The following is a 10,100-nucleotide window of genomic DNA, read 5'->3' on the forward strand; positions in this document are numbered from 1 at the left end:
TAATGGAGTTTTATTATTCATCACTCAATAGAACGCACTTATAACTGCTGAAGATCTCAACTTCTCAAGTCATCCTACTACCCCATTAACCCTCTGATCTTCTAGGGGAATCTCTCTTGGAAACACCTAAAACGTTTTCGTATCGTATGCTAGATTTTTTTTTCAAAATTAATCCCAAACTACAGTACACAGGGAGGAGGAGGATGAGAATCCAAGAGTGTGGCATATAAGAAACTCAACATCACGGTGAATTCATCACTGTTGACAGTGAGGGCAAAATGCCATGGCAGGATGCTAACTATGCAAGTTTTTTTTGGTTCCTTTTTCCTCTGTCAACTGAGGCCGTTTTGTGGCTACTTCTTTACCTCTGACATTGAGCAATGATTTTGGAGTGACAAGGTGGATTCAAAGGAAATGACTTTTTAGTCAGAGTCTGAACTCTCATTTGATTTAGATTTGTGCTTTTTTTTCTTTTTCTCTTTTTCTTCTCCTTTTTCCTTTTCTTATGTTTCTTTTCTTTATCTTATGCTTCTCCTTACATTCTGAGGAGCTGGAACTAGTGCCATCTTCATCTGAGGTAGAATCTTCTAGTAGCTTCTTTAGCTGCTGTATCCTCACATCCTTTTCATGCCGCTTATTCTCTCTTATGATGTCATACATGGGATCTTCGTGTGCTACTCTGAATTGTTCTAATTTCTGATTGTCTTTGATAAAGAATGGGCATTCTTTGTCACCTGTTCTGTGTCCATACCGTTTACAGCACCAGCATTGCATAACCTTGACTTCTTTCCCCAGGGGCATCCAGAGTCCTTTAGTTGGAGCATGAGCCAGAAATTCTCTGGCATGTTCATTGCCTGGTACATCTGGGATACAGTCTTCTGGCTTAGTCTCATTTTCCTTAATAATTCCAGGAGGAGATTTTTCATAAAAGGACCTCTATTTCGCGACCGCTTCTGCTCCTGGCACCTCTGCTGCTCTAGCTTGGCAGCCTCCCGGACCCACATGGGGTCGCCCCAGTGCTCTGGGCTTGCAGCTGTATCGGGGCCTGCGCAGCCTGGCCCGGGGAGCAGAGGCATGGCCCATGGCTCCCTGCCATCCCCGCCACAATCTAGATTTCTTGATGATGTTCTAGACTCAAATAAGTTTTACTTGTTTAAATGTTTAAAAATGTATTTGCCAAGGTTGAAAGATTTTCTACATCTGTAAAAATTGTGACAAATATCCACCAGTTCATAGGCTTCTTTAAATGTCATACAGCAGACTCACGTTAAATATGATAGTGGGTTTGTTTGCTATTGTAATTAACTGGGCTATTATAACTTTGAGGGTTTTGGTACTTTTTGAATGTGCATTACCTGTTGTACTATTGTTCTTTATAAAAAACTGTTACCTTGTGAAAATCATTTGCTTTGCACTCACAGTGGATCATGGCCAGGTATGAAGAGGAAATGGATCTCATTTTTGGTGAGAAACCTTTGTATTCTATATTTCCTTAGCTGATACAGTGTGTCAATGATTATAAGCTACATTTTTGAATTTTAAAACTCTTTTATTATTATATTTTTCTTGCACGTGCAATATACTATTTCAGTTTTTTCTCTCCTTTTTATATATGAAGCACATGTCACCAATACTGAGATTTTATTTAACTTTTTTGATTTTGCAGTAAGATAAGTTTAAAATATATTTGCTATAATGTCAATACATACCCCAAAAGCTTTAGACTATAAAAATGATGCCATTCATTGTTTAAATTTTGGGGGGAGTGGAATTTGCTTAATGATTCTGGCTGATTCCAGGACAAGAGAATACAAAAAGAGCCATTGCACAGTGCCAAAGAAGCACAAAGCTAAACTACATAGTGCCAATTAGGCACAAGGTCAAAGAGACCAACCAATCCCATTGGGGTTGATGTAAATTTTGAGCCATGACAAGAGGACTTGAACATGTTTGGGGTTCGAGGTTGTGGCTATTTAACATGTATTAAAGGCAGGTCTTCCTTGTTCCACATTCTACCAAGTATCTCAAATTTGGCTCCTATAATCTAGTCCCTTTTCTGTCTTTCATAGTGTGGCAAACTTTCTGTAGTCCTGGCTAATGATTGGTTAAATGCATCACCACTTATATCATTTTAATTGGACCCTGATTCAAGGACCTGTTATAGGTTTATTTTTCTTTTACTTAGAATTTTTATACATAAGACTTTGATAGTCTATATTTCATCCAGAAATTATCTTTTTTATTTGGATTTTTTTATGTTTTTTTTCTCATGTCAATTGATTCATATACCTCATAACTCAGCCATGCATCCCTAAATGATCCTGGTGTTTTTCAATCACCCTCTTAGGGGGAGGATGTATAATTATTATTATTTTAAATTACAAAGTTTAAATTCCTTTTGAGAGAAATCTTAGGTTAAAAAAAATGCTACCTCTCCGAATACAGAAAGTGAACTGTTTAGGGAAGACAGCATGAAGATGCCTCCACAGACCACAAGCTGCACCAGAAGATCCAGAGTGAACTTTGGGATGTGGTGATTTGAATTGTGTGGGTTTGAATGCATTTGTTTTGTATACATACTCTTATGCCAAAGGAGACTTCCCCCTAACTGGCTTTTTTCCAATGTGCCTAGCAATTATTGGTTTTGTTCTCTTTTCCTCTTATCCTCAAATTATTGTAATTTCAAAGTTGGTATATTACAAGACCCATCAGAGAGACTAGTCTTCCTCGGGCCTCAGGGGGAAAATGTAAAACTGGAGATTTTGAACCCTAGACTTCAATCCCCAGAAGTCCTTGGTATTTCCCAGAATTCCCTATAATCTCACCTGAGTCTCCACCTGGGCGAGATCACAATTAGTACTTAACTGGCAGTAATGCCTCCCATGCTCTCACCTCTCTGCCTTGCAATGATGTAGGAAGTATAGTGGTAAGCTAAGCTAAGCACGGGAATTCTGAATTGGCTAATCAGCCATGGGCACATGGTTTTTATTTGTATATTCTTTATTCCTTGATTTCTAATACTCCTTAATAAATCTCATAAAATATAATATTTATATTATTAGAGATAAAATTTTAAATTTAACAGCCAGATCCTATATAATCATAACTGGAGCCCTATGATATCTGAATTGTTTCTTTCTGGGAGCTTCAGGGAACTTCTCCTTGGCCTGGGAGTTCTTGAGCTTAGCTATAACATTCCTGGAAGTTGCCAATTGGGGATTTAATGCCAGCAGTGATCTGTGGACTCTTTCAATCTCTATTTTGCCCTTGTATTCAAGAATTTCAGAGAAGTTTTCTTGGATAATTTCCTGTAGTATGATGTCTAGGCTTTTTTCTTTTTTTTTTTGTCATGATTTTTAAGTAGTACAATAATTGTCTCTCCTGGATCTATTTTCCAGGTTAGTTGTTTTCTCGATGCGGTGTCTCATTATCTTCAAATTTTTTCATTCTTTTGATTTTGCTTTAATATGTCTTAGTGTCTCATGAAGTCATTACCTTCTAATTGCCCAATTCTAATTCATAAAGATTGGTTCTATTGGTTCTAAGGTAGAAGAATGGTAAGGGCTAGACAATGGGGGTTGAGTGACTTGCCCATGGTCACACAGCTAGGAATTGTCTGAGGTTCTGAGATTTTAACCCAGGACCTCCCGTCCCTGGGCTTGATTCTCAATCCACTGAATATCCTAGCTGCCCCAAGACTGAATTTCTTCCACAACTTTTTGATTTTCCTGTTCCTTTTGGTCTTTTCTTTCTTTCAAGGAATTCTTCTCTCCTTCCAAGTTTTTTTCCCATCATTTTCCAGCATATCAATTCTAGGTTTCAATGTCTGTCCCCTTGTTTCCAGATGACTTATTTTTCTTTTTAGGCTACTATTTTCCTTTTGTCATTTTTCTTCAACCTGTCTTATTTGGTTTTTAAATTCCTTTTTGAGCTCCTCCATAGCCTATATCCAATTCCCTGCTTTTTTTGAGGCTTTGCTTGATATTCCCTGGATCTCCTCCTCTTCCTGCATTGGTTCTGTTCTTTGATCCTTACCCCCATAGAAGTTTTCAATTGTAGCTTTTTTTCCCTATTGTTTACTCATTTTACTTTTTTCCCCCTCACCCTATGGACTATAAACTTGCCCCTCAGTTGATTTACTGAACCAGAGTGTTTGAGCTGTTATGTCCTGAGGCCAAATCTTCTCTTTTATCAATCCTCTACTGGTATACTAGATTCAGCCAGTTGGGCTAACCTGTTGAGCTGGGCTGCCCAGGGACAAATTTTTCACTGTAGCCAGCAGGCTAAGGGTGTCCCGTCAGGTGGTCCACACCCAGTTTCTCTTTTCCAACTGTTGTCAGAGCCCTGGACAACTTGTGGTTGGTCAGAGGCAAACCCTTGTGGTAGCAGTCTCTGTCCAGGGCTCATACAGTCAGTCAGCCCAGTCTTTTTTCAGGTCTCAGCATGGTGGGTGGGGGAGGGTACCCTTCCTGATGGCCCACCCAAGTTCTTCCCTGTCAGCCATTATTTGAGCCTTGGACTATGTGTGGTGGGTCAGAGGTGAAACCTCGAGGCTGCCATCTCTGCCTGGGACTCACATAGTCAGCCCAATCTTATCTCAGGTCTCAGTGCTGGGTGGGGCAGGATATTTAGCCAGCCTGTCTCTCCCTTCTCCTGTGAAAATAGACACACTGTGCCTATCGTTCAAGTTATTTTCAGTAGGAGAGTCTTGTGACTTCTTGTTGGGTTTGGATTTCTGTTTTCTTTGAAGCATGATATAAAATATTGATTTGGAAGGATTGTCAGAGAGGTTTGGGCTTTCGGTGTTCCTAAATCACCATCTTGGCTCCACCCAAATTAATCTTAATTAATTGCCTCAGTAGACAGGTTAAACTGGGTGGAAGGTTTTGTTTTCCCCCATTCAATTTTGAGATCCTAGGGATCAGAAGCTGTCTTTTGCCTTTCTTTGCATCCCCAGGGTTTATCATAGTGCCTGGCTCCTATTAGGTGACTAATAAATATTTATTGACTGGCTGACTCCATGTTCAGCCTTCTGGAACCAAGCAGAGTAACTCCTTTCACAGGTGATAGATGTCAGATATACAAAGAGAACCAGCAGGTCTCCCCAAAATACCCAGCCTCAGACCACGGGAAGGAAAAAAAGAATTTATTAAGTGCCCACTATGTGTCAGGCATTGTGCTAAGCTAGGAATCCTATCTCAGGAGGGTACTAGAAGCCCAGGGGTAGGAGAATGAGTGTTGAGGCCAAGAGTCCTACTTGAGAAGAAGCCACCATGGCTCTTTCCCTCTGACTCCCAAACCTAGTTGCTCCAGCCTGTGTTGGCCCACGCCTGGGGAAAGGGAGCTAGTTGATCCCTGCTCCTAGCTAAGATTCCCAAGAGGAAGGTCATCTCTGAGAAGTAAGAAAGGAGCCCAAGAGGAGGTCAGCAAGATTGTCAGCTAATTTAGTCCTTGCAAAGGTTGAACCTAAGCCCAGAAAGACAGTAGGGAGGGATAAATCTGAGGGCAAAAAAGTTCACACAAAAGGGGAAAAGGGGCAAAAGCACAACAAGCAGAGGTGACTAACCAAAAAAAGAGAATAAAGATAAATTTTCTACAGAAAATGGAGAAACTAAAGAAGAAAAGGTCCCAGGCTCTGATTCAGCAGGACAAAAACCAAATCTGAATACCATCTTATACCATGTCATTTTTTAAAAAGCTTTACCTTTTGTTCTAGAATTAAGAGCTGTAAGGACTAGGCAATGGGGGCTAAGTGACTCCCTCTAAAGTATTCCTAACAAGTGGCCAATCCAGCCTCTGCTGGAAGACCAACAAGGAGAGAGAAGTCAATGCTGCTGAGGCTGCCATTTTGTCATTCCTTATAATGAACTTCAATCTGCCACTTGTGATAATTAAAATGTTGGGGAGCAAGGGAAATATATATATCAATTATGACCACTGAAATATGTTTTCTACTGTGTCTTGGTTTATATAAATATAAGATGGTCGCCAGGGAATATATTCCCAATTTATGAATATGCCCAAGCCAACTGGGTTTATAGAGAAATTTAATTTATAATACACTGATTAATCAATAGAAAAAGAGAGAAAGGAAGAAAGGAATAAGAATGAATAAATCAGTCAGTTGGTTTTATCACTCACCCAAGATCTCTCTAGGTAAGGCTTCTCATGCCAACCTCAGGCTCCACCTTCAAGAGAGCCTCCTTTCAAGAAATGTTCCAGAGAATTCTCCTCCTGACTCCTCCTGAGTTCTCCTTCCACAGCCTCCTTCAAGACCTCTCCAGGAGCTCTCCCTCCAGGACCTCTCTCCTCTCAGACTCCTCCAGAGCAAAACCTCTCAGAGCAAAAAACTCTCTTTCCTCTGTCCTCAGACCCCACTATCTTTAAGGAAACCATCTAAGTTCCCTCCCCTAAGTTCTCACATCTACCAATCACTGTCGATGTCTCCCCTGTGCCAATGGTGGCTCTAGCTTAACCCAGGACCACCCAGAGGTCTGCCCCTTTGCACATGTCTGTTGAAGGTCATATTCTCAAATAATTAAATCTTGATCTTTGCTGCAGCCCTTCCTAAATCCTGTTAGACTGAGTAGGGTGGAGATTGTAAGTTGCAAGACCTGGTTCTGTCATTCCAAGTATCTCTATTGTATCAATTCTAAAATCAATCATGACTCAAAGAACTTCCTGTTCTATGCTTAAGCATAGGTCAAAGCCCTTTCCATTGTTTAGCAAAAGGTTTCTGTCCTAAAGTAGTCTTAAGTAAGGAGAAGGATCCTCCCATGCCAAGGGGTTTCACATTCCAATAGAGTTCTTACTATCAGTAGGAAATTTTTTCCAAGTATGAAATTTCCCAATGGTGAAATTTCCAACATTCATAAGTCTAAGAAATTTTAAGGTTTACACACTTGACAACATCCTACCACTGTCCAAGTGGAACAAACTGAGTCTCTTTCTATGGGTCATCTCTTTCAAGTATATTGTCCTAATCCTCAGTCTTTTCTTTAGGTTATACCCCACCTCTCCCATACTCGCATAGCTAGGACTTCCTATGTCAATTCAAATGTGGCCTCAGACAATTCCCAGCTGTGTGACCCTGGGCAAGTCACTTAACCCCCACTGCCTAGCCCTTACCATTCTTCTGCCTTGGAATCAACACACAGTATTGATTCTAAGATGGAAGGTAAGGGGTTAAAAAGAAAGAAAAGGACTATGATACTTTTTAGATTTTTCTAGCATTTTTAAATGTACAAATTAGTTATACTATACATATATATATACATATATATAATGTACTGATGACCAAACAAGAATAAAATCTTGATTATAAAAGAAAACAACCACCACAACAAACAAACCCACAAGCAAACAAAAAAATCCCCAATACTACCACATTTAATTCTCAAAATATCCCTGGGTAGTAGTTGTCATTTTGGTTCCCATTTTACAGTTGAGAAAATTTAAGGCAGATTGAGGTTAAGTGACTTGCCCAGGGTCACACAGTTATGTGTCTGTGACCAGATTCTGAACTCTTATTGAATCATAGGATCCTGAATCTAGAGCTGGAAGAGGTCACTTCCTTATTTAACAAATAAAGAAACTGAGGCTCACATAAGATTTGAACCCAGGTCTTCTGAAGACAGACTCAGTGTTATTTCTACTATCCTAAAATGCCTTCATATAATATTTACTTGCTTGTTTATTTGTTTATTTGTTTGTTTGTTTTATCAGAAGCAGCTGGGTGGCATGGATAGACTACTAGACCTGGAGTTGGGAAGATCTGAATTCACATATGGTTTCAGAAATGTACTAGCTATAACCATGGGAAAATATTCTAAATTAATTAATTAATTAATAATTTTTAATTAAAAAATAATGTCTTAGCTAAGTTTGCCTTAGTTTCCTCCTCTACAAAATGGGAATCAAAATAGTTTCTTTCTCCCAAGGTGGTTGTGTCTCAGACACAGACTAGCTGTGTGATCCTGGGCGAGTCACTTCACCTTTGCCTCTGTTTCTGCATCTGTAAAATGGGGTTCATTGTCAGCTAAACCAACACTTGCAAAGGTTGAACCTAAGTCCAAAAAGATAGTAGGGAAGGATAAATCTATCTCCCAGGATTGCTGTGAGGATAAAATGAGATATTTGTAAAGCATTTTGTAAAGCTTAACACGGTATATAAAAGCTAGCGATTATTATCACCTGCATGTATTTTAGACCTCCTTACTTTATCTCTTGAGCTTCAAAGGACCTCAGATGCCCTCTGGTTTAAACTCACTTGACAGAGAGGCTGTGGGAAAATATGGGACTTTCTTCCAGTTACCCAGGTAAGTATATATCAGAGGTAGAATTTGAACCCAGGTCCTCTGACTCCAGAGCTCCTTCCACTGTGTCATTGGACTCAAAGCTCTGGGCCTTCCATCTTTCCTATTTGTCACTTCCAGGGACACAAACAAGAAGGTCATTTTCCACATCATACCAGTCTACTAAGTAGTGTTGGTAGAGGAAGAACGACTGACGTCCGCCAGAAGAGAATCATGGACAATCCATCAGATGGGGTGCAGGCTGCTTGTCTCATCTTGCAGCTGTGCTTCTTATCAAGATATTGATCTCAAGGCTGAGAATACCAACCTTTGAAGCTTGTGACTCATTGGGCTGCTCCCCAAGACTCTTCTGTCTATAAGGCATTCATCCTCCCACCTCCTCCTTAGTCAGAAAGCAAGGAGCACGACTTGCTAGTCCTGTCATGATCAAATGAGATATTTGTAAAGTACTTAGTGTAGTGCCTGGCACCTAGTAGAGGCTATATAAAGGTTTTCATTGTTCAGTCATTTCAGTCGTGTCCTTTGAGCCCCCATTTGGGATTTTCTTGGCAAAGATACTGGAGTGGTTGGCCTTTTTTTTTCTTTAGGTCATTGGACAGGAGGAAAAGGAGGCCAACAGGGTAAAATGGGGCTTGTTCAGGGTCACAGAGCTAGGAAATGTCCAAGGCTGATTTGAACCCAGGAAGAGGAGTCTTTCTGATTCCAGGCTATAAAGGGTATTATTAGCCCCTAAGGGCTTAGATGATTGGCAGCTTGTAGAAGAGTAGCTACCAAGTTCTACCTGGGGTTTGGCATTATTAATGTTGGCACTCAAAAGATGGATATTAATTTTATGGTTGGACTGAATATTTAATTGGTCACCAGGGATTTAATTTCTAAATCCCAAAAATGAATTACTAAAGTCAGATGGAATTTATGGTAGTTTATTTTTTTTACAATAGAGGGAAGATATTAAGGAAGAGAGAAAAGGAGAGAGGGAAGAGAGAGAGAGAGAGAGAGAGAGACAGAGAGAGAGAGACAGAGAGAGAGAGAGAGAGAGAGAGAGAGAGAGAGAGAGAGAGAGAGAGAGAGAGAGAGAGAGAAAGAGAACAAACTCCTGCTTCCTCTGACCCAGGTAGCAATTCTAAGGCCCCAGCCAGGGGAGAGGAGTCTCAAGACAATGGGCCTTTCTGGAGGATGCCTCCAGAAAGGGCAAGGAAGGAAGTCAGCCTTTACACTCATCATGGTGACCATCAAAAAGAAAGCAGTTTGAGGTCTCCCACACAAGCTCCTCCAGGGTCTAGTTCCACAGCCAACTTTGAGTGTCTTCTCTGTGTGTCTCTGTTTCCACTTTTAAAGATCTTTTTCTCTTGTGTCACTTCCCCTAAATTTTTATGTCTACCAATCACAGCCGACGCTCCACTCCAGAACTGCCCACTCTTTCACACGTGGGTCAGAGACCTCCCATTCAATGTATGAAATGGGTGTTCATGCCATTTTGTGGTTAAAATCCAAAATGGGTAGATCTCCATACTCAACTTAAGTACTGTTTACATTTTGGGGAATAAAATCTAAAAATAGATAGGGGATTACAGTTTAATCTTCACAATCAAGGAAGAGCTAAACACCTTCATTGTTACAATCAGAGAAGAGCCAAATCCAATCTTCACATGGAGAGCCTAGGGCCATGATGGTGAACCTATGGCACACGTGTCAGAGAGGGCTGCTCCCTCCCCCTCTCCCACACCTAAGAACATTTCTGCCATCACCTGTCCCTCTCCCCTGTAAAAATTTAATATCTAATAA

The 10,100-nt window shown here is 40.4% G+C and overlaps 1 pseudogene; it reads right to left on the reverse strand.

Moving 5' to 3' along the window:
- Positions 1 to 224: 224 nt before the first annotated feature.
- Positions 225 to 1,076, reverse strand: LOC107652069 (retinitis pigmentosa 9 protein-like; annotated as a pseudogene).
- Between the last annotated feature and the right edge of the window lie 9,024 nt (positions 1,077 to 10,100).

The sequence above is a fragment of the Monodelphis domestica genome, chromosome 3 (genome assembly GCF_027887165.1).
Source record: "Monodelphis domestica isolate mMonDom1 chromosome 3, mMonDom1.pri, whole genome shotgun sequence".
NCBI lineage: Eukaryota > Metazoa > Chordata > Mammalia > Didelphimorphia > Didelphidae > Monodelphis > Monodelphis domestica.